Source organism: Pieris rapae, chromosome 19 (assembly GCF_905147795.1).
Source record: "Pieris rapae chromosome 19, ilPieRapa1.1, whole genome shotgun sequence".
NCBI lineage: Eukaryota > Metazoa > Arthropoda > Insecta > Lepidoptera > Pieridae > Pieris > Pieris rapae.
Window position 1 is genome coordinate 4446032 of NC_059527.1, and position 25607 is coordinate 4471638.

Here is a 25607-nt window from a genome sequence, read left to right on the forward strand (position 1 = left end):
TGCATATTTTCGCTACGTTTCATCCCTAAAAAATTCCTTCGTGTCCCTATATAAATTTTACATCAAAAACTATTCCCATAACAAACATTCTTGTTTACTTAGTTGGTAGTTTTTGGCTAAAATATTACTGCTATTATTAATTTTTAATAAACCTACCGAAACCATTATAATTTACACAACAGTACATAATTATGTTATTTCTTTTCATTCGATATTTGACTCTTAAATAAGGCTGATTGGTTGTCACCCTTAAGAAATTGAAAGAAGAAAAAAATAATTCTACTATAATATTAACAAAGTCGGAAGTCGGACTATAGATATATATTTGTTTAATCATTAAAGTTTTATTTTAATAGTTAAGTTAAGGTTTGTACAAATAAGGGCATAAAACATCATGTATGAATTAGTTATCTCATTCACGCATTTAACGTATATGATCAAAAAGCTAGATGTCCACATTTATTCTACTCAATATCTATGCTTTGGTGATTGGTCTCGAATGTTACAATCTTGGGGATTAGACAAGGAGCCTAAAAATTTGTCGTAATGAACTGTCATTTTCACAGAAATTTAATTTTTAACTTTCTGCATTCACCACTCCTAAAGTATCTTGACTAAGACCCCTTATCATTAAGTCTGTGACTCATAGATATTGGTACTTGACATCTGTTGACTGTTGACAGCGAATAATCTCTTGACAGTATACAGTATACTGTCAAAGAGTATTCGGTACGCTGTCGGCACAGAGTACTCTGTACCGACTGCATTATGCTTAATGCTACCTGTAACTGTGAAACAGCTTACAGCAACTTCACTGATCAGATCAGTTCACTCTTTAACTAGTAAAACTTTAACCGTTTGTATGTATTGACGTCGGTTGGATGAGATTTTGTGCGAGAACTTTTTACGATTATATGTAGAAAACTTAATAAGTCATACAAGAATTTTGTGATATAAAGTGTTATTAACTATTGTGTATTATTGTGTATAAACCGTTTTTGTGATCGCATTCCATACATTTGTGACACGGATTGTGTCTACAGCCTGCGGCAAGTGGACTTGTAGCGTATTTTTCAAAGTAAGTACATATTTTTTTATTACTACACTCTAATGTTTAAAGTATTTAATTTAATAACAAACAGCAGTTAGATATGGCAAGCAAGGTTTAATATTAATATAAATGGTTTTAACAATAATAGGATACTTTTCCTATATAAAAAGAGAACATTAAATCCCTAGTGTACATGTATATTATATAATATTACTTTCTCACTATTTTCAAGTTGCATTTGTTTAATAAATTAGAACGAAGCCTTGAATAGGATTTTCTTTGTCACCGTAGGCTTTCTAATAGTTTGATTTTATTTAGTGGGCTTATTTTTTTTCATATTAAGAAAATCAGAAATTGTATAGAGAACAGCGTAAAATAAAATCCTGAAACTGTACTTTTACAAACGAATAAGCTTTTCTATTACTGAAATAACATATGAGGCGGTAGCTTTTTTCTGAAACGCAGTGAAAAACATTGAAGGTCTGTCGCTCATTAAAGGATGCAAAGATGGTGTAATTAACTGTCAATAACAATCGGATTGTCTGTGGTTTAATCAGGTTCACGTTTTTATCGTAAAGGTAAGATCTAAGCTCAAAGATTTCCATCTAGTATACCAGTTACTATGATTCCAAAGGAAAAGTAAACAACTAATACCTTTTCCAACACTCATTGGCCCTATGCCACATTGGGTCGACAAATAAATTGTAATATCATTGTTAAGGAGACTCCTGAAATGTATCCAACACAAACCAAGGCTATTTAAATATAACCCTTACCTACGATAAGTAACAAATTATAGGTAAGTAGGTATTTCTACCACAGACTGAAGACCTCCACGTTCAATCAATTATTGACGCTTATTTTTTAACAAACTTGGCATTGATCATGATTCATGAAATTTAATGAGATACTGAGAATTCACGGATTACTGACAGAAACTTTATTTTGTTAGTTTTAATTTTCGATTAGTTCAAACCTTTTTATCATAAAAATTTAGTAAGCAATACTTTCCCACGTTTATTTCATTAATTGCCTTCACATCAATAACCGACTCGTTATTGAATTGGTCGCTACAGGTAGCAGTTTTATAGGGAATCGTCATTAAATAACGCGAGTTAAAAAATCTTATAAATTGTGATCAGGAATGTTTTTGTTTGTAATTGTCGCAAATATTTAAATAAAACATTTATCCTTGCTCCAAATAAAACACATTATGCATGCAAATAATACGACACTTGTTAAACAATGTGCGTGATTATAAATTCGATACTGTATTTATTAATTCAGAATGGATCGTTAGATATAAATTTTAATTTTATAAGTAATTGTTGCCATGGTCACTCGTTTATTTAAATGTACTTTTTGCACCTTTTAATATTTTCATGGTCAATCAATTTACTGATTATATCATACTTTATTAGCTATATTTATTATATAATTTAATAATACTGGTAATTTCATGAAGATGATATTTATACATTATACAACTATAAAAAACACATGTATAAAATTTATATAACTTTTAAATTGTCATTTATATTTTGTAACTGACGCGCGATACAAATATTATGTATAATACATACATATTTATAATCTGTATCGCGCCATTTACTCATTATGTGGTAGACCTAACTAATTTAACCTGACTCTAAAATCAAAAATATTTTTTAATTGCATTTTATATATTTTAATGAGATAATTAAAGTAAAAGGTACAGAAGATAAAACATAGTGTATGTTCTATTAAATGATTGTCTAAATGGAAAAACATACTTTAAAATTTCAACGGACTAATGCCTGTACATTATTAACTTTTTTATCAGCTCTTTTATCATTCGAAGTTATATTTTATTTCTTACTCAACTGAAGAATTCCTTCAAAAGATACTTGTCACATCGATCGTATGCATAGACGAATGCAGGATGACAAATTGGATAAATAACTTAAAATCACGACGAATGTTGGATATAAATATAGATTTTATTACTAGAGGTTAAAGTACAGTTTAGCAAGACCAAGAGGTATGCATTCTTTACGGAATTTTTTGACTTTAAAATGTATTACATTCTTAAATTGGATCATTATGTGTGAGTTCATATGAGGATGGACAGGAACTGAAGCTATGAATACGTCAGCATCCTATTGATTGGCTTATGACGCAAAACAGATACTAGATTGAGTATACATTATTTATAGATAATAAGCGATATATTTATATGCAGGGATTACAAGGTTTCGTTCTTTAGCCAAGCCGTACAAGAACAGCAGGTGTGAGACGATAGGTGACCGAGTTCGATACGAAAAAATATCAGTTCCTTATGGAGAGCTCAACCCGTTTTTTAATCGTTTCGTTCAAGGTCTCATCCAGTGTAGCTAAATTAAAAATATCTAGCAGAAATTATATTTTAAAAAGTTCTGTTTTTCAGTGTTTTTTTATTCATAGAAATGTTTTGGGTCCTAAATATTATTCATAAATATAAAACCAATTTAAAAATAATTATTAGTTAAAACATATAGATTATATTTTATCGGTTTTTTATTTTTATATTTTTTGTTATTCCTGTGGTCTCAATTGATTTCAAAATGTAATATGACGTTAGAAAATCTTTAATTTTTATATATGCGTTCAGGTTTAGACCACGTTCTTAGATTATATTATGAGGAGGTAAACTTATTCCTATGTAATAGATAATATAAAATTTACATACACGCCATGTTACATAACAGCGGATTAAGGTAAGAATAAATTGACCGCCCGAACAATCTAGAGCTTTAAGCGTTAAGTAATATGAAAGTTTAAATAAATTATTTAATGATTTTATTTTATAATATCACGTAACACACTTGCTTAGTGTTGGCCTACTGTCGTCAGGCACAGAAGGCCGATAAAATATCGTGAAACAGATACATAAATCTAGCCAAGAACAAGCGTTGATGTCTCTGGTGTTTTTATTTTCTAAAGAGCAATTACATACCGTAAATAAATTCCGTGTCCAAATTTTGAGACCAATTGGTAATTTCGCATGGCACTTCTTACTACTATTCTAAATTTCTATACAGAACGAACAAACTAAAAATTTTTTAAAGTACCTTACATAAAGTTAAATTGTAAAAAATAACAAGATACATTCTTTATTTGAATGTAAGACAGAACAATCTCTCTTGAATTTCGTTCACTATATACCTATCATTATTTAAAAAGTCAATCCGGAAGCATGGTATAAGTATACGGACAAAAGTGTTCTTTAAATAATTTACCATAGTGAACTCAGACACTTGCTAATAATAATTTACGCCCGCCTTACATCCTGTTCTTATAATATAAATACTATTAGTAACTTACACCTTAATCCTAAAGTAAATATAGCAGAGGATTTGATACGTTTACCAATTCAAAATTAATTCAGAATAATAAAGAGCTTATGAATTTTAACTCGCACGACTAGAGAATCAGATTCAAGTGTTTGCGCACCATTATGGTTGCATTAGGATAGTAACGTGTTTCAGATGATCAGTTTTACATAAAGTATGGAATGTATTGTTAGGTATACCTATTATTATTTTAACAAAATTTAAAATTTTATAGAAGAAACAGCCAAGAGGCTCACATGATGATAAGTAAAACCGCCGCCCATGGACACTCTCAATGCCATAGGGATTGCGAGTACATTGCCTGCCGTTTAAGAATTATATATGTTTGATAGTAGAAGTCTGGTGAAACGTACTAAAGTTATCTAGCCACAACAGATCTTCCAATTACATTAGTAAATCTAATACCATATCAATCTTTTTTTACTGGTTTAGTGCGACTTTGGATAATCAATGATTACATTAAAGCATGTATGTCGCTAATAAATTCGAAAATCGTTTGAATTAAAACATAAAATATTTGTCATATTAAGATGGTCATTATAATATAGTCTTTGGTGAGCTCATTATGAAATAACTAAGCCAGACTCTTAAATAAAGACTGAATAAATTAACCGACTTTATAGTACAATGTTTTTATAAACGTGGGTCCATCACGTCTAAAATTTCTCTGGAACATGCCTTCTTACCCTTATGTTAATATATATGTACTTTGAAAATTCTATAAATAATATGAGTTCATTTCATTAAACCAAAACAGTTTACTATCTATATCATACAAATATTCAAATTCCTAGCGAGTAGCTTGATTTAATAATGATTATCTTATAGAACTCGTGCTTTATCACAGAAAGAGAGAAAGATAAGTAAAGGTTTGTTATCTATTCCAGTTCACAAATGTCCATTAATACAGGACTATTATTAATGCAAACTGTACTTAGTTTTGAATCATTCATTGAGATTGCAATGCAGGTTGCATGGTTGGTCGTGACTTGTGAGTCCTGTAATGAGGTGTTCACCTAATATTAGTTTTACCGTTGTGAGAATCGATTTATAATAGGCACAGTTCTATGTTGATAAAATATTTTAATTCTTAAGTGTATTGAGTTTTGATAAAATACCTAGTATAATGTACACGTAAATTTTCACAAAAATTAAAAAAAAACAAGTAATTTTTTGGCTACTAATATACTCTCTATCTCATAGAAGTGTATATTTCATCCGTTACTTTTAATATTTTTAATATAGTCATATCAGGCTTAGTTGACTGCCAAAGATCGTAGAATTTTAAGAAATGGCGATTTAATAAAGTTATTTATATCAGACTCCATTGGTACACGGCAGTGATTCGAACCCACGACGATAAAAGTTAAGACCAACGCTACTCTCCTTATTACTATTTTATAGTCAGTAAATATTACGTTGTGTAGCAATTGTAAATTATATCATTACATTTTTTTTTAAACTTCGTAATAAATAATTATATTTAACAATGTCTTTGCTGTAATCTCTTCTACTACAAAATAAACTTTTTTAGCAGAAAAAGTCGAATAAATGTATTATTTGAAATCACATAATAAGACTATAACGATGTTATTAAAGAAATTGCTGAAAATAATATACTTAAGTATATTTATTAATTGTAAGTCTTGTCCGAGATTGTAATATTAATAAACGCAGAACTATTACTAATTGACACAATCTTTGACAGTTCAATTTAATCATTTATCTAGAATTCAAGTTCCATGATACTTTCCAATAGATTTGACCGCTGATAAAACGAGATAAATGTCGTCTAACGATAATAATTACAAAGCTTTTTCTGTACAGTCAGTGGCGCAATTGTTTCAGCAATAAAAATTAAAAGTTTTTAATACGGTTATAATATTTTAAACGCTCTTATTCAGTATAAACTTAACATGTACATAAGGATAAACACACCTATGTTTTGGTACAATGATTTAGGTAAAAAAAGAAGCTGTGAGCCATACAGCTATGGATATTTTAAGCTAAATTTGATACCTGATATACAAACATGTCGACACATAAACCAAATATTTTTTTAGGCGCTAAATAACCTTTTGCTATACATTGATCTGTAATAGGGGATAATGTAATATAAATATTTTGCATTTTTAACAATAAGATCATAAGAATACAAACTATTTGACCTTAAGTAAATATAAAATGTTCTGTCACTAGTCTAGATAGTTGACGTCCTTTACGTGGAGCGAGGACAAGACAAAGCTCGTAGTCCGAATCTTATTTCAAGTCAAAATCTAGTTTTGAAAATGCAGAATTTATGAATTAGAAAATGTATTTAGTCTACGCGTGTATCATTTGAATAAAACCTCATATATAACATTTATTAAATTAAGTAATAAGTTTACTGCTTTTTTATTCTGAGACCACTGTCCTTAATACGTAAATTTTGACAATTTCTGTCCTAATGAGCTTTCTTTAGATTTGAAGCCGGAACGATTAGATTGTACTAACGATATCATACATATTCATAAGAAAATAATTATCATTAACTACGGCAATCGATCGGACTAATGGACTAAAGCAATCAAGAACCTTAACTACAATTTCATGCAAGGTTTGTATGGTTTAAGTTAACCCTAGACTTTTAGTATTACTTACCGAAGTTAGATTTATGTACATACATTGGGTAGGGTAGCCTGTAACCTTTCGTTGTAGCTTATTATTGCTGGTATTTATTGGAGTCATTTTTTGTATTTTCATTCAATAATTGAATTTTATACTTTCTCTGTAAACGTTCGCGTGTATAATCTTTTGATTTTCACTATAACTGTTAAGAATATATTATACATATTTATTTTTTGTAACTTTTTTCAATGTTTCTGTGTGATACACCATAAATAAATATGTTATACGTTTTTTTTAGAAAACCGTATATTATAAATGTGTTGCATTTATCTTAGATGTTTTTGGTACCTTGTATGACGCGTTTGTCTTGAATATTCGTCAAACATGAAGTCATGCAGGATTGGTTTTGCTTTCGTGACTCTTTTGTCCTTGTGTCGCGAACCAATTCAACTGTCAAGAACCAACGCATTTTCGATGTTTGACAAATGATTTGATTCGAATAGATTGTTCCATTTATTGGGCCTAAACAAAAAACAAAAGACTATCAGTTGTGTTTTGTTATAATAATAATATATCTATATAATGATTTCGAAGGAAACATAGGACAACTTACCTACATATGAACTAAAATATAATGACACAAAGACTCTTTGTTACATCAAATTTAGTACGTATTTATATAAACAATCTTATCTAACATTTACTTAATTTATTTATTTTAATAACCAAATAATTAGTCCTTACGGGTCACCCCATGCGGCAAGTATTGCAAACAATAAAATGTACACAGTGAAAATCAACAACAAAATGTATGACATTTTACAATAAACCTTAATATTTTTATACAATACCCATTTTTGCACTCTTAACATAATACCTATACTATTAACCTATACTTTGAGACTTTATTTAAACACAAACACGTTTAATACATTATATAACAACGAGTGTATTTCAAAGACGACGGCAAGCACAAAGTAGTAGTTATACAGGCATACACATAGGCATAAGAAACTCCGTCTCCAACATAATTGGTCATTTCGCATGGTCTGTCATAGCTATGTGGATGATTGCCTGGATTTCAAACTATTATCTATCTCGTTTTAACTCATACAATATGCATGTGTCCTTTCCACTCTGATTGGTACGTCAACCTGTCTCAAGTTTCAATACAAGGCACGATGGTATGCCAATTTACTAGTTTCATGTGTTCCCTCATCACCTCGGTAACGAGTTTGAAAAGAATTTTCAAACGTTTTATTGGTTACGGTTTATAAATGTTTATTTTATATTTAACAGTTAAATGCTATTTCTGATGCACTCAATCTTTTCACATCGTAGTTTTTTATAACTACTATATAAAATAAATTCATTCAAATCAAACTCAACCAAATTATTCATATAGGTAACACAATGTAACCTTTTAGGAACGTCAAAAACAGAAATGTATATGATATGCTTTTTATTTAACATTTAATGATATAATATTTAGTCCTTATATGTATACTTCAACTCCTCCAAATATACCCCACCCCATATTTTTTTTGTTGTCCCCCCATCTTCTTATCAACCTGCCTTTCTTTAGTTTCTCATTTTGTGGATATATACTTCATTACGATTCCTATACATTTTAGAAGGAATACTACTTACTATATATTTAATGTAGGTATGTTTTATCAGTCATTTGTCGTAATAGTTAGAAATGCAATTATGAGCGAAATGACATCCAGTCGATTATATATACAATCACTGTACCTTGTGCACATAAACAGTACAGTAAAACCTCATCTATCACACACGTTCTGTTCGCAATCCATTTTCTAAAAGATACATATCTCACATCGTCTGTCAGCCTATCAAGTGAGAAATAAGTACGTGTGGGAATTTCTTACTTTCATGCATTTCTGAAATCATTTTCTGGTATTCAATATAACATTTGGTTTCTAATACCTTGTCTTCCTAAGGCTATGACGTGACACGGTATTATATTAATTTACTATTAGAATAACCGGAACTCTTATTGTGTTTACTGTGACTGCACTACGGTACTGTTAAAGTGGAATTCCATTTTTAAATTTAACGCAGTTTGTTTTATTAATATTTGATTGTTTATGTACACAATTATGAAAATATAATGTAATAGTCTATTTATGTCCAGTTTAAATCTTATATATAAAATTCTCGTGTCGCAGTGTTTGTGATTAAACTCCTCCGAAACGGCATTCACGATTCTCATGAAATTTTATGTGCATATTGGGTAGGTCTGAACATCACGACAACATCTATTTTTCATCCCCCTAAATGTTAAGGGTAATCACCACCTGTCGCCAACCCTAAATAATTTTAGATATATTTATATGATACAGCATTAAAAATTACATGAAATCCTAAATTTTCAACCCACTACGATCAACCCCTATTTTTTATTAAGAATCATAAACATGGCAAAACGACGTTTGCCAGGTCACCTAGTGTAATATAGATTCCTTGTCATGTTTGTTTGAAAGCCTTAATTAGTGTTTCAATTACAGTTATTCTAGGGTAGGGCTTTATGGAGTCTGGTTAGCTCAGCTTTAATTGGATTTAGAGGCAGCTTCTGTGTAATGTCGGCAATTTTATGCTAGTAATTCCACTCTATTTTTATGTTATGGTCTTGTCTATAAAGCTTCAAATTAAGATTATTCGCTGTTTTATTGCCAATTAAAATAGTCGCTACAGGTAATGACTACTATACCTTTGAATGTGCTTTCTAGAGGACTGGTTGTCGGTTTCAATTTTCAACTGCCTATATTTGGTTTATTTATGGAGCTCGGTTTCTCATATTACTTTGATATCTACGAATAATGGCATATTAGGTTACGTTTGACGGGTGTCAAAAGTTATTTACAAGTTAAATCTACATTATTATAAAGACAAAAGATTTGGTTGTTTCTTTGCATTGCCTCTAAAACTACACGACTGATTTGAAAAATTAAACTCATATATTTTAATTATATATATCTGATAGTTAAGAGTTCTGTATGCAATGACAATAGTAACATAGTCTTATGAATTTATACTACAGTTTTCTATATGGGACTACAAAAACAATACGCGATACGTTATGGCAAAATTTTTTGTTGATATATATAGCTTGGAGAATAGCGCGTGTGGGCCCGCTTAGCACAGATGATTACAAATAAAATAATTTTATAATAAACTCCTATGATTTATAAATAAATAATATTAAACTTATAATTATATTTTTAATTCGACTTTAAAGGGCGGTAAACTGAGGTAAATATCAATCTTTACTTAGCTTAAAATAACCATGAACTTTCAATGAACGACTCTGAGTACTGTTAGTAACACAATGTCCTCCCGGCGAGAGTATATACTTAAGATTGTAGTTATAATTTTCTTTTACATATGTCCATAAGTAATATTCTATATCTTCCTTTATCATTGCTATAATTATTACATTATTAGCAAGATACCTATGACGAATTGATATTCTGACATTTAAAGGTCAAATGACGATTTAAGGTCATAACGAGTCTCGATATTTTTATACAATTAACATAACTATATAGCTGTTTCGTTTCATTGTTAATATCATATGTAAGAATTAATCTTAACGCCTACGGCACCGAGCTTTTTAAGCTCTCAAAGCAGGCCATAGAAGATGAAGAAAAGAAAAACAATAACGTTATTACCTCTGTATCTGTTATTTAAGGCAAGTAAGATTAGCTATTAAATGTTATATTTATATTACGTTTTAGTTAATATTTCTGACATAACATGTAATTTAAGTTTTCTTGTACCTTACCTTCAGTTTGTGTTTCTTTTTTATTTATCCATACTAAGGTTGCCAGAAGGAAATGACTTGTTAGCGATAAGACCGCCCGTTGCCTATTAACTTATGTAATCTGTTTTTTATATGTATGTTTAAGGTAACGAAGTGTAAACATATCTTTTGTGCTTGACTCCCGCCATCGATTGCGGAGTCATGCTTTCCTCGCGATGTTTTTCGGTACGGGCCCGCTGATTTTCGCAATGATTTCAAGACAGTCCATGGACATTCCGTCATCTTAATTAAGTATACTGTTAAAATATTCTGTAAAAACTTGTTTGGTTTACGTAAATCACCAGAGATCTAGTTTTTAATTAGCGTGGGCGACTCGTCTGCCAATTCGTCTACTCAATAATAATATTTAAATCCAAATCAAAGCAATGATTTATGTCGGCAATGTCTGCTATCAACATTGAGTTCGCAGTACTTGTCTTTAGATTCATTCTCTCTGTGAACAGCTAAAAGTATTGTTTATTAGTTTAGGTATGCAACAAAAGTATTTCAAATTGACATAGGTACGGGCAGCTTAGTTGCATTGTAAAATAGATTTTTTTCCAACCATATTCTTCATAAACAGTTGATAGTAATTGAAATCTTCACCTGTCCTATGCTGAAACAAGACGAATACTTTCCGAGTTAATCTTGTGTAACTATTATAAAATTGTAAGTGTAATGTAAAATTTATTAAGTCAACAATACAATGATAGACCTGTATAGTAATTTTATTCAGGGAGTTCATTGTCTTAACATATAATTATTTTGCTAATGTATACAAACATTGTAAATTCTATTTTAAAACAGTAAGGAATGTCTTGCCTATTCTTCTCCACACGAAACTACCTATTGGAAGGGACACCTAGAATCATCTTTATATTTCATTTAACGTTCAAAAGTGCCATTTTAGGTGTTCTAATTGGAATAAATGATTTGATTTGATTTTGAAAGTGCTTATGAAAGTTAAACATCTTTAATTAAGCGTAAAACATTGGTACTTAATTATTCTTCGCTCAACGCGGTAGAGTGTGAAAACGAATAGATACCACACCGATTAAAGTAGAGCCATTGAAATGAAACATCGCCTCGGGTTGCCCTTTATAAAAGAAATAAATTAAACACACTGAATGGAGGTGTAAGATCAGATAAAATTGATTAAAGGCAACTTCTTACCGCTTTAACGCTACGAACAAAAAACCGCACATCCTGGCCTGAAAGCCTTTTTCTCATCCCGACGTGTAATACAAACTAAATAGCAACTTATAGCAACTATAATTTTATATAATATATGGATATTAGCACAAATCTGTAATAAATTTTATTATTAGAGGTTTTAAATTACTAGTGAGGTCTTCCGTGTTATATACGACAACCAACTGTTTTAAAAATAGTCTTCCCTCAAACGCCAGCAACTCACCCAATAAAATGGGTGTCCATGGACTGATGAATGATTTTTGGGAGTATGGGGCTCGTTTGATCCCATTATAAAAAATTATAAGAAATATTCATAATAGTTTGACTTATTGTTGAATTTTAAATTTAATAAATATTTAAAGTATAGTATGTATATGTTAAGATGTACTTCGGTTTATTAAGTAAGAAACCAATTCATACCATAAATTCCATCAATTCTAAGCCATTTGCCTATCGACTCTGACACGTAATGCGGAAATTATTTTGCTGTTTCGATGTTGCCCTATCTTTATTGTTGCATAAGATGTATTCACGATTTTCTATACTTATCAGATAACATTTTATTACTTAACTTATTCTAAGATTTAAATGTAAGATTCAGTTTACTTTCTCCGTCAAAACCATATTCATTCGCTTGATTATTATACCAACGTCAGACGACACTCACGGTATTAGGCTTGTTCTGCAGGTCGAAATTTCCAGAACGAAAATGTTGGAACCAAAACGAACTGTGTTTTCTTTTGCAACATGACCGCCATACACATCATTCACCCTTCGAGTCGTTTCCGCAGCACTAGTGCCACGACGGAACTCGTACTCGTAAATAATGCGATACTATAAGTTTTCCATTTTGTAAAATGATTGACGCAAACAGAAAAAACAAATGAATGACGGTCATCGAAGCACAAATATATGAGTAAATAGCTGTACAAATTTGAATTTGGAATTCCTTACCAAAGAGGAGAACATCGTGATTAAAGTGGCCAGTACGAAATACGCCAATTTCATATGTAAGGACCTAATAATAAATACAACGCTCATATCATATCATATCAAACTTTCGGACCATTACAAAAATCCATTGATACTTTAACATAGGGCATATTGTTGATATCCTATCCTGTTTAGATAGCCAAAAACAAAAATATATTCGTAATATAAAACTCAGAAGACGTTCATAAAAACGAGTGCCCGCTCAGTGTAACATTCCCGTGTACTAATTTGACCACAAGGCACCGGCGGCTTCTTTGTGGACCGGCTGAGGACTCGCCCCTCATTTCCAAACCAGCGACCATGGACGACCGATCGCCTTTTGTTTGATAAACGCGTCACAAAACTAACACGTTCCGGGAATAGTGCTCGGTCATAAGCCTTTTTTACTGCTCTTGATATAGTTGTAAACCCTTTTTTGGAGCACAGATTACATCTATGTTACTTTGAAATACGTTTAAGACATATTGATGTAGGCTTTGATTAATTGTCTCTGTAAAGTATATGTGTGCTACAAATCTTCTTCAATCTTACATACAAATCTAAATACTTTTGTTCAATCTGAATTATTATGTATGTTTAAAGTACTTACTTTATTTATTTTTACATTATTTTTACATTACAAAAAAATATTTTATTTACATGAGAAACTTAATATCTTAACTTCATATGTATATTATATTATACGAGCGAGATACGTCGCCATAAGCCGTCTTAATTTAAGTCAACTGTGTTCATTCTAACATGCATCTTTACTGCCTTTTTGAATTTGTCAACTGCAACTGTACCTACTTTAAGTAAATATTTTTTTTAATACTAATTAACTTCGCCTTTATTCACGTTGTTATTAGAGAAACAAGGGGACGCAACTTCAAATCCTGTCAAGATAAGCGTTGACACGAATAATTCACTAGATAAGAAGAACAGCTTTATCCCATTACACATAGTTTTGAAATTTCCGTAAAAGTATTTTATTAAAGTTGTATTTTGTTTAATTAAACCCGTTAGTTTTTTTTCGGCTAAGCAGTGTTATCAAATTAAGTTCACATATCCCTTTTTTATTTTCATATTTTTCTTATTAGCAGCAGGTGATCAGCCTTCTGTCCCTGACACACACTGTCGATTTGGGCAAAGGCATATATTTACTTACGTGTATCATACAAGTGGTAAATGCGCATATATATAAGCCAATGGTGCCCAGCCGGGGCTCAAACCTACGACCACAGGGTAAGTAAAACGCAAGCTACTCATCTAACAAGGAAGTAGGAAAGCGTAAAAATTCTCTTAGATTTAGAGTCAAGGCTAAGCGCAAACTGTCTAAGACTCCCATATGTTTATCCATATGGCGGTATCGAAATATTTTAAAATATGTTATGAAGTTTAGATTTTTTTATCTAGCGCGCTACCTATTGAAAGTATAAAATTATTAGTTTACGATAAAATAGTATACTCAAAATAAACTTTATTCATGTAAAACACGTACAATCTGATAGTCAGAAAACATATAAAAATACATCAATTGTTTTTGATTTAATGATAAAACAAATAAACAATTCTTTATAATAGAATGTTTATTTAAAAACATGTATAACTATTTGCTTACAAGCGGCTTTGATGATTTATAAGCTTGGACGATCTGATAGCTGACACGTTAGTGACCGAGTTCTACAATCATTTCATAATCATGGGAACATAATTTATTCTCATAATTGAAACGAGCTAACCTAGTAAAATGAATTAAACATTATTACGACCGTCGTTAACCAATACATTTGATAATCTGTATATGAAAGTTTGATCATTTCGTGGACTTTTTGGTGATACAAAACAATTGTTTTACCATCCTTTTTTTACTACACCTACTCGATATAATAATAATAATATCACTCATATTAATACGAATAATAAAAGCCTTTTATTCGCTGACCTTTTAGACTTACATGCTATTCTTATAAAATGGTAACATTATTAAATCTAATTCACTTAGCTAAATAATACATTTATTAGCAACTTGGTCAGGTTGTCTGTCGACATAGGCCTCCCCCAATTGTTTCCACACCTCTCTATCCTTGGCACACCTTCTCCATCCTTTTGGTAGGTTGTCCCATCTATTATTTTGACCTCCTCGAAAATTCACTCAACTCACTCAAAAATTATAGTATTTTGTAAATCATTTTCAAAGGAAAAAAGATCTATCCCTTAAGAGAAGCCATGAATGACACTTAAGTTAAAATACGAATTGTGTAAGATACTAAATGAAACTAAACTAAAAATTTTTGAGAGAGTTCTATTAAATTACTGGTTTTAGTAATAAAAAATCGAGTACTAAAAGTGCTTGAGAGACGCGTGCGTTATGGAAATACATTTTCTTATCATTGTATATGATACAACACTAAGTAGATGAGCTCATGTTAAAATATTTGAGCTGCTTTCACGTCGTACCACGCCTTGTGGGTGAAGCTTAGGTTTAATTTAAAAATAATTGTCTTGATCCTATCATTATTACCGATCTGGGATGGCTGCCGGCGACGTACAAAAAACCACAGCAGCTTCGTGGGTGTGGGAATTGTAGATCACTTTCGATCAATTTTAGTTTAATGTCTCTATTTAGACGATTTGTCTGTTATTAAATAGGTTAGGTTAGGTTTCGTATGTAACTTTCTAACAACATCTTAAATTTGTTGTGAAAACTATGCACTTTTCCATAGAAAATATAAATACAAAATGTTTGAAAGCACCTGATACCATTATACTGCTCCTCCATCACATGTTAAAGCTAAGATTATGGTATCAACAGTTCAACATATGTACAATAGATTTAAAACGTCCATTTTGGCGGTTTTAGATAATTATAAAAAATATTTTCTAAACCATTTGGATAAATGTCACATGAAGCCACTACCATGCCAATACTATATAATAATAATAACCAATGCTCTCTGCTATTTAAGTAGTAGTTACTCAAGTGCATCTGCCATCCAATACGCATGCGTCACTGACTCCGGATGTGGGTTGGATCCGTAATATCATACGACTCTCAAAACCTGTTCCATGACTTTTGTCCTTATTTTAAATCGCAATCTGTCATTAGCGGCAAGTGATCGTTGGAACAATTCTGAGAAAGACATGCTTATAAGCAATCATAATGTAAAAAAAAAATATATTCCAACTGGGAATAATTCCACGTGAATTTATCGAATGCTTTGTTATTTTAGTTCTAATTATGTTGGCGTTCAATATAAATCAATTTCGTCTTATATTCTTCAGCCACACCTTAGAACTAGTTGGTTTAATGAACATCGAACCGAATATCAAATTCTGTAAACATTTCGAAAACTATAAATTATTGTAAGCCGATATTAATCTTTGTTCACTTTGAAACTAGATCAAAATCGCCAGCTTCCAATTAAGAAAATACTAGATAATATTGCATTTTAAATATATAATAATCTACATTAAAATGTAATTTTATTACACAGACTAACAATTCCTTCCAATTGATAAAACGTTGGTTTAGTCTAGCCAGTATCTTTTATTTTGTTATGGAATCCTGCTGTTGGTCTTCGAGGTCTTTACATCAGCTCAGCTCGGGCTATTTTGGCGCGTTTACCTGCGACTAGCCAGGGCGTCTCCGAGCGAGATTCGGACCTCTGCTTGAGCCGTCGCGTGGTGGTCAATCGTCTGAAGGACAGGATGAACGCTTACTGGAGTGCCTGAAGTATGAAGTAAAGATCCGCGCCTTCCCCGGTGAAGGCGGTTTTAACCCTATTCTGACTTTTCTTTGACGCGCGGGCGGCTTTTAATTAGTCGTTGGCTTTTGTGATGATATCACCCGGATCCGTTAGGACATGTCGGGCCTCTTTAAAATGCTCATTTAAGTCTAGATAGAGTTTTTGGCGCCATTTTTTGCGTTTTTAGACTTTCAATAATTTAATGTAACATACTGTATTATCGATCCTAATATTTTTGATCCTCTGGCTAAAGGTTCTAATGGTATCTTACGATTCACATGTTCTATATTAGATTTCTCACGTTTATTCTGTCCATCAATCTTATGAACAATGGGGTGATGTTCCGCCTTTTGCTTTCGCGGTGCAACTTTTATATTTAATGACATGAAGCTTTACAGCGATTTTATTAATGGCTTATTTCAGTTGAAATGAATGAAACATTACAATGGTGATGTAACTGTTTATTGCCTTGAATTAAGTTTGGTGCGTCTTTTGAAATTGACTTAGGTCAAATACGAAAAGTAGTCAAAAGTTCATCTGAGAACATCTACATCCAAATATGTATTATAATTATGAATATTAATCATCTAATGATATTACGCAACTGAACAACTTAATTATAAATATCGTATGTCGAAATCCAATCAATTTTTACTTTTTTGGTCCTTTAGAAAAATTCTTAAAATGGAAAATTTATATTCTCTAAAGGCCAGCAATACATTCGCGGGCCCACTGGCATTGAGTGTCCATGGGTGGCGGTATAACTTAACGTCAGAACATCAAAACAGATTCATCTGATGAGGAGCTTCAGCTCCTGACCGCTTTTGAATTGTAACCTGTTGTTTCTGAATATATCTTGCACATCTGACTTACTTAATCTATATGAATCCCCACAAACTTACCGCTATTATAATTTCGGAGAGGCTTCGAATTCCGTAGTAAGCATTCCTCCTTAATATAAATTGTACACCTGAATAACTCTCATAAAGACTAGAGACAGTTGAATAAACATTAATTCGTTAAGCTAACAGTGCTTTGTTTCAGTCTCCCACGAGTAACGGGTTAATGGGTGATGTGAGAAACCGATGGGATAACTACATACCTTCATAATACTAATGATTCTAATATTATTAGGACATAAGTTTAAAAAATATATTTTATAAACATTCAAAGAGTACCTTTGCGTTCTCTAAATGTTGCTATTTATTTAGGGAGAGTAAAATAAATAATAAGTCAGTGTCTCAGATTTCTGTACTGATTTTTATTCCCTCAATAACGTAATTTGATAGGAAGGTTTATGTCTGATTTATCAAGGTTTACAGGATTTTGCGAAGCCTAATATGTAAATACTAAACGAATACATCAATTGCTCAAATCAATATCTCCGATCTCCCTTTCTTACTCTCCCAATCGGTCTCAATCACTCGATCCCTTTTCTTAGACAAAACGCTGCACATCTCCGTGACGCTAATGTTATTATTATTGTGTTTCATCCGTAAAAAACCACCCTCATTCTGCTCAACTGCTCCTAAAGAAGATTCAATTCAAAAAACGTGATATAACCAAGAAATCACTTGCAATAATACGCATCCAATAAACCTTTAAGCGTGTAAAAATGCGCCGACGAATCGAGTACGTGCTTTGTAATCGTCTATTTAATTATACCTCTGTTAGATACGTGATAAAATTATTCATAAGGTATAAAATTATCACTTTATGCAGTCAATAGAGGAGAAAATTCCATGGTGTGGGTGTTAAACGCGATTCCGTTATGAGATCGTGAGTTACTTAAATAAATTTCAGTTGGTGTAAGCTACTGTTCATTTGAGGTAATAGAAAACAGGTATTTCATTATTGTCCAGTTTCAAGAAATGTTTAAGTTATACGTCGTACAATTTTGATAATATATAATAATAATATAGCATCCTTGTCTCTGCTGTAATTTTAACTTAGACATGTATACAACATCTTTTCGGTTTAGGGACAGACCAGGCGTGAGACTTTTTTCTTGTATTACTTATAGTGACTAAACTTCGTACATTTCTTTAATAAATTTAAGTGAGTATGAAGAAAGCTATTTAAATAATAAATAGGTTAATCAGGGTATAAAAAAGGAATTTTTTGTCCTGGCCATGGAAAGTACCTCTCGACTTATAATGACCCCTATACAAATACTCATGAATGTGCTTAGCGCAGCGACCTGATTCAAAACTTCTCATGTTATTTTCACGTGTCATGTCTTATTTCATAATTGTTTGGTAGCAGGTAAGATGCAGGTAAATGTACCAGTTATATCCATAAGCTCAAGTATTCCTACCCCAAATAAAAATATCAATGACACATGCAGTAACACTCTCTACTTTCAATATCCTACGGGTATTATACTCTGATGGGATCCCGCAGTCCCGAGTCAATTGGAAGATCACTAAAGGCAGTTAAAAATCGGGCAGGAGGCTCAAGTGTGTGATACCGCCGCCCATGGGCACTCGCACTGCCACTAGGCTCGCAAGCGCGCTAGATGTCCTCATAGGACATCTAACCCAAAAACATTTCAGCTCTAAAATATAATCCAGTTTGTCCTGTACGTTATAAAACATTTAGAGGCATATTTCATAACAAATCGTGTTCATAGGTTAACCGTGACTGTAACTATTTAAGATATTGCGAAGTATGATGAGAGCATTCTAAATTGTTATAGCTCTTAGCGATTTACTTCTTTTATGAGGTTTTAACATTGAAGGAAGTGAAATGTCGGTGCTTTTTGCACAATCGCAATTTAATTTGCGTTTAAAATTGACTAGCGATGTATTACAGCATCTGAAGATATTATTATTTGAATTAAAACGTAAATTTCGTATACTAAAACTTTTTATAAGATAATTGTGATTTAACTGTAATAGTTAGGCCTCCGAACTAATAACCGTATAAATAGTATTGTTTGCAACTTATCTGATGGCTAATTATGAAGAATAAAGTTTATTAAGGGTACGGAGAATAGTTTCAAAAGCCCTTTATTAATATTATTAAGCCCGTTTATTTTCCAATCATGATAAAAACCTATATAAAATATCATAATAAACAGCTTAAAGATTTTACACATTATTTTTAACTTGTTATCCTATATCCTAGCTACCTTCAGTGCCGTCGATCGGATCTCCGTCACGGGGACTCCGTTGCTGTCCTTCTTCCTCCATTTTCTACCTGCAACCGCTTCTATTTCTTCTATCCACCTGCTATTTCTTCTTTCCTATTTCCAAAATACTATATGAAAAGGGGAAGAAGAGGGCGCCATATCTAAATCTAATCATATATTTTAAGCCCACCTTTTATGTGTGCTATATGCCTTACATTACATTGCCATGTATGTACTATAAATTGCTGTTTACATTTTCGTGTTTACTCGTACTATTATTTCCTATTTTCTCTTTAGTTGCTTTGCATACTTTTACTTTACGTATTTATGTACAGATTTCTGTGAAACAATTAAACAATTTACGTACCATCTGAATAATTACAGCTATAGGGTTTTTAAAAGAATTAGATAATTTAGATCCAAGATTATACCACGCTGCCACTTCAATCCTATTCTCTGCCAATGCGAGGTTGACAGTAATCTGATTCCCTTGCGGCTGGCACGCTATTGCTTCCGCCTTCTAATATCACAATCTTTTGTTTTGCAGCGATTTTACTTTATGACATATTGCTGTGGCTAAGGTTTTTGTTATATTACATAGTAGTAAATTAATCAAGGGAAACCGTAGGAGAACACACGGACCTAAACTAAACTACCTTTAACTCAGCGCCATCTGTTAGAATTGTATCAAATAATAAACAAATGTTAATGTTATCGTAATTTTAGTAAGGATGCCTATTTTTTTTTGAAAATGAAATATAGCCTATGTCACTCAGGAATGATGTAGCTTTCCAACAGTGAAAGAATTTTTCAAATCTGCCAAGTAGTTTCGGAGCCTATTCAATTCATACAAACAAACAAAAAATCAAACCTTTCCTCTTTATAATATTAGTATAGAAAAAGGGATATTTAAACGGTGAAAGTAATTACCAAATACGAGCCAAAGCTCACATTTGCTAACATATTTTTTAGATTTAGGCGCGACGATTTCCTAAATCGTTGACGTAAACTAAGGCATAGCATTATTTTAAGGAATAAACTATTTTATTTCCTTTGTATAACGTGGGTGGATAAATAATAAATAGTATGTATGACATTGTACATTATTCGGTACATTATTCAAAATCTCTTGATTCAGGAACTGTACTTTTTTTCTATAATATTAAGTTATTGCCTTAAAAAATTAAGCTTATATGGATGAATTGTAAGAAAATACATTTACATAATATGGATTCTATTATATGTAATTTTCAAAACCTCACAGTAGTAATTAGAACTTAACCGAAGTAAAAATAAATTCGAATTACACATTACTACATAATGATTATGAAGCATTAAGTAGTGCGGTAGTGAGTTTGCCGACGATACATTGTTTATTATCAGAACCATTTTATTGCACCAAGTATGGCGTTCACGCTCTTACAAGAATGCTCCCTTTATCGACAAAGTACCGTTGGTACCAATAATCGTATTTATGATATTATTAAGTAGCAACAGATATTGCCGGCTTTCCAGTTAAAGTTCAACGCTGCTTACAAGAAGCTTAAATTACGTGTGCGCTTTGTTTGTATCGTCAATCTATGTTTAAGAGTTAAAAGCGAAATATTTATAGAATAATAATATGAAATATATACTTTTTGTTGTCTTTTATATAAAACGGTTTAAATAAAACTAAAAAAATTACTTAAAGATACAAAGATACAGAACTAAGGACGTTAATGAGTAACAATAGTAGTATATTTTGTTGTGTAATTTACTGGATACGTTTAAATGAATTTTAGTATACATATAATATGGATTATAAAATTATGATATCTATGATAATAAAACTAAAGGGAAGATGGTAACATCCTTCTAAACTCAAATGCATTACTTAATTAAAAAATCTGTTCCTTGAGTAAATACTGAATTTTCATAATAAACTTTTTTTTTCAGGTAAGCTGATCCATCTAATTCAACCTTTCCAATTCAAATTGATGTAACTCATAAAAATTGTAAGTAATAATAGTTATATGGTACAAAATATTCTTTCAATAAATTTTCAAACCAACAATCAAATTTAGGGCTCGATATTATTTAGTACATCTAGGTAAGTCCACCGAGATGCCATTCCAATAAAAAGGCTTTTCCACATTTTAATAGATATTATATTTTGGACAAGAAATATTAATAGAAAAAGCAATGACATGAACTGGCAATCAAAAGGCAGTGTATTAGTGTGTCAATAAAAGAACTGTTCACCTATAATCTGTAAGTAATCTGATATGGTAGCACAAATATTTCCAGCCATTCTTGAGTTTTATCGAGACGAATAGCAATAAGTTTTTACCTACATTGATTCTATATTCACTAAAAAATAAAATGTTTTTATAGTCACATAGCCTATTGATGTTAAGTTTACGTAATTTTCGACTGCATAAATAATCCGATGACATTGCACTTGAGAATACATACAATGTAACTTAATCCTTGTTAATACTCAATGCGTGTGCCATGTCGTCTTAATATGCACGTCATGAACGTGATAACATCAATGAGTCTTCACTTTCCGCATATTAGATGTTCTATAATAGTTTTATAACTTACAAATTTATATACGTTAAGGAGGTATCTAATTCGGGTCAAAGTTTAAAAGAGTTCATTGAAATTATTGCTACACATTTAATACTTGGTCTTACGCTTACGCAAAATTTGACATGTGTCAAAATCTTATAACAGATACTAAGTTCGCTCTTACATTTACATGTGAATCTTAAAAGCAATCTAATTCGTCTAACGCCAGCTATGTTATCATTTAAAGTAAAATACATTTTTAAATAACAACATGCATTATGAAGAGAAGTAGAAGAGAGAAGAACTGCGATAATGCTTTCAAAATATACAGTACTAATTGAATAAGTTCCATTCGTTTATATTCTACATTCAAAATTAACGATTAAATTGTTTTGTACAAAATACAATTCTAAATTCAAAATAAATGATCGTAAATTTTGATAAATATGTCATTCTAAATTAAAAAATAATAATCGAAATAATGATTATAAAATTCGATAATTAATGCTATATGTGAAAGACGATATATTCAATCGCAATGACTTTATCGTGTCTCCTTAATAACTTTTACTAATTCCACTCGACAGTTTTAAATGCTAATTAAATTTAACTGTCGCGAGCTTTGCACATTAGCTTATCTATCTACGAAATCCTTTTAAGACTAGTCAATTTAGCCTGAATACCGAAACTAATTAGATAGAGATATGTTTCCTCTGTTGCATGTGATCTGCATACATCTCATACGATTCCGCACTATTACATGGCATAGGGCTATCAGAATTTATTTTTTGGTTTAGCATTTTTGAAATGTTTCGACAATTTCGGTTTATAAGTGTACTTTAAGTAGTTATAGCTTTATAAATATTCAATGCCATTTAAAATTGTGTTGCATATACAATTGTCTCTCCTGACTGCGTCCGTTAACTATTAAACCAGGTGATTTTACCAAATCCATAGGAAAGAGTGATTGATAATTATAACCTAAAGATTTTTATTATTCAGCTGTGGAATTTTGGTAGTTATATTTTTAAATATAGTTCCAAATTTAAACATTTAAAAAAGGTTTTTGATAACCCTATACCGTATAGATCTACGCGATTGGATAGTATTTTATGCACGCCCGCAAGTAATCGCTCTCATTACTGGCGGTCGTTCAGACTTCCTTTATACTATTGCTCATTAGAGGCAAAAGGTACATTGATAAAAACACACTCATACTGTTCAATTGAATATTGTGCCTGACTCCTGCTATAGCAAAGGATTCGAAAACGTTTGTGTTATATTGGTATAATGTCAAAGAAAGCAAGTTTGAAATACGAATGCTGATGTTGTCTTGCTATGGTACCTAGATATACATATATTTGTATATAGCAAAATTGTGAATAAATAAAGTAAAAAAAACGTCAATAAGAATCAGTTTGTAAACGATATCTTAATAAAAACAATTTTGAAGACTATAAAAAATCTATAATTGGTAAACAACGTTTTAATTAGAATGATTTAAAAATAGAATGCAGAAAATGTTCAATTGTTTGCTATAGCAACGAGCACATCAAAAATTTTGAAAATCGAAAACCGATTTAATTTCGAGTTTAAATTGCAATTTAATACATTCGTTAAGCTTAGGTCTCGTTGAATTCTTTTGTTCCATATTTCGCTGGCGACCCACATTCACCTTCAGCATCTGAAACTAAAGGAGTTTAGTTTGTTCCACGTATAACTAAGATCTTGTAGTAATTTTCTATTTATGTCCTAAATTAAAGCATGGAGCCTGCGAAACCCATATTTTTGTACCTACTAATGCTAAGAATTTTTTCCTTATAGAATGCTAGGTCTACAAAAAAGTAGGTCGTGTCGTGTGATATATTTAATTCGGATATAAAGGTTTGACCCCAACATTCTTTTCATATTCAACAATACAAAATTAGCGGGTTAATTCGTCATTGTATAATTTCACTGATGTTTTAGCGGGTCAGTGCCCATGAACTCTATTTCCTCTGGCACAGCGTGTGGCTTATTTAATATATTCAGTTTAACAAATTTACAAGATTACTTGTTATGAAATTAGGTAAATTCTTCTTAGATGAAAGGAAGTTGCATAAAATTTGATGAACAAATTTTTATTACAAACGTATACTAAATCGGCCGTTTAAATGTGTTGAATTAGGATAGATTGTAGAAAAAAAATGTAAGATATTACTCGGTTTATAAATTAAAAAATACTAAGTAGTTATATCTTCAAATATTTTTTTGGATAAACTTGGGTGTAAATGTAATATATAATGTAAACATTTTCAGACCTGTTAATTTTTCTGTACCACTATAATATGTTTACTGTGGCTTAGTAGTTCAGTGGTATGTGAGTTTATCTGGTGCATGAATATAAACAAAGGTTGCTAACAGCTGTACTGGCGTCAAAGTTTTTACTTTGAACTAGGTATATTGTGTGTACAATGTCAATATAATATATGTCGACATTATCTCATATTATGGTCATACAATGCGCCGGGCGATGAGAAATTAGAAAAATCGTGGTATGACAAGTGTAAAAAATAATATGGTCGTTTACAAACCAGATGGACCCATCAAATGTAATTAAATAAATTAATGAAACTCGTCGTCCTCAAGATTGTACACTTGTACAATTTGTGTAACTTGCGAGGCGGTGGAAACAAAAAGTCGCTTAGATATGATGCTACTGAACGAAAAGAGAGACTTAATAGTATTAATTTTACCCCTTATATACATACTCTAAGCACTACCTATTATATACCTCAACACTTGTAAGACTTGGAAAATATCAAAAGATCAGACGTATTTCTGTGTCTGCGTTAGATGTTTATGGCAAAAATCCACACAATTACTATCCTAGCTAACAACATACTCATATGTATATATGCATTTGTTCGTTAGCAAAGGTATGTTTATTTGAGGGTCACCTGATATTAAGTGATATCGCCCATGGACATTCTACAAGTAAGTACTGTAAATAGTTATAAATTTCTAGCTTTATCAGCCAATCTCATTCATATATCTCTATTTGAAATATTATATACCTAGTTTATCACTCTACTATTGAAAACGGGGCACTCTGACGTGTCATAAATATCAGTACATCTGTCAAACGACACTAATAAAATATTATTTATTA

At 31.3% G+C, this 25607-nt stretch overlaps 1 protein-coding gene across 1 annotated transcript in view; it reads left to right on the forward strand.

Moving 5' to 3' along the window:
* Nucleotides 1-792: 792 nt before the first annotated feature.
* The window catches only part of LOC111001646 (cadherin-99C), a 123470-nt gene continuing 98655 nt past the window's right edge, over nucleotides 793-25607 (forward strand). The window contains exon 1 of the mRNA XM_022271594.2: nucleotides 793-1078. The gene's annotated coding sequence lies outside the window, so the exon portion shown is untranslated. The remainder of the gene's footprint in view (nucleotides 1079-25607) is intronic.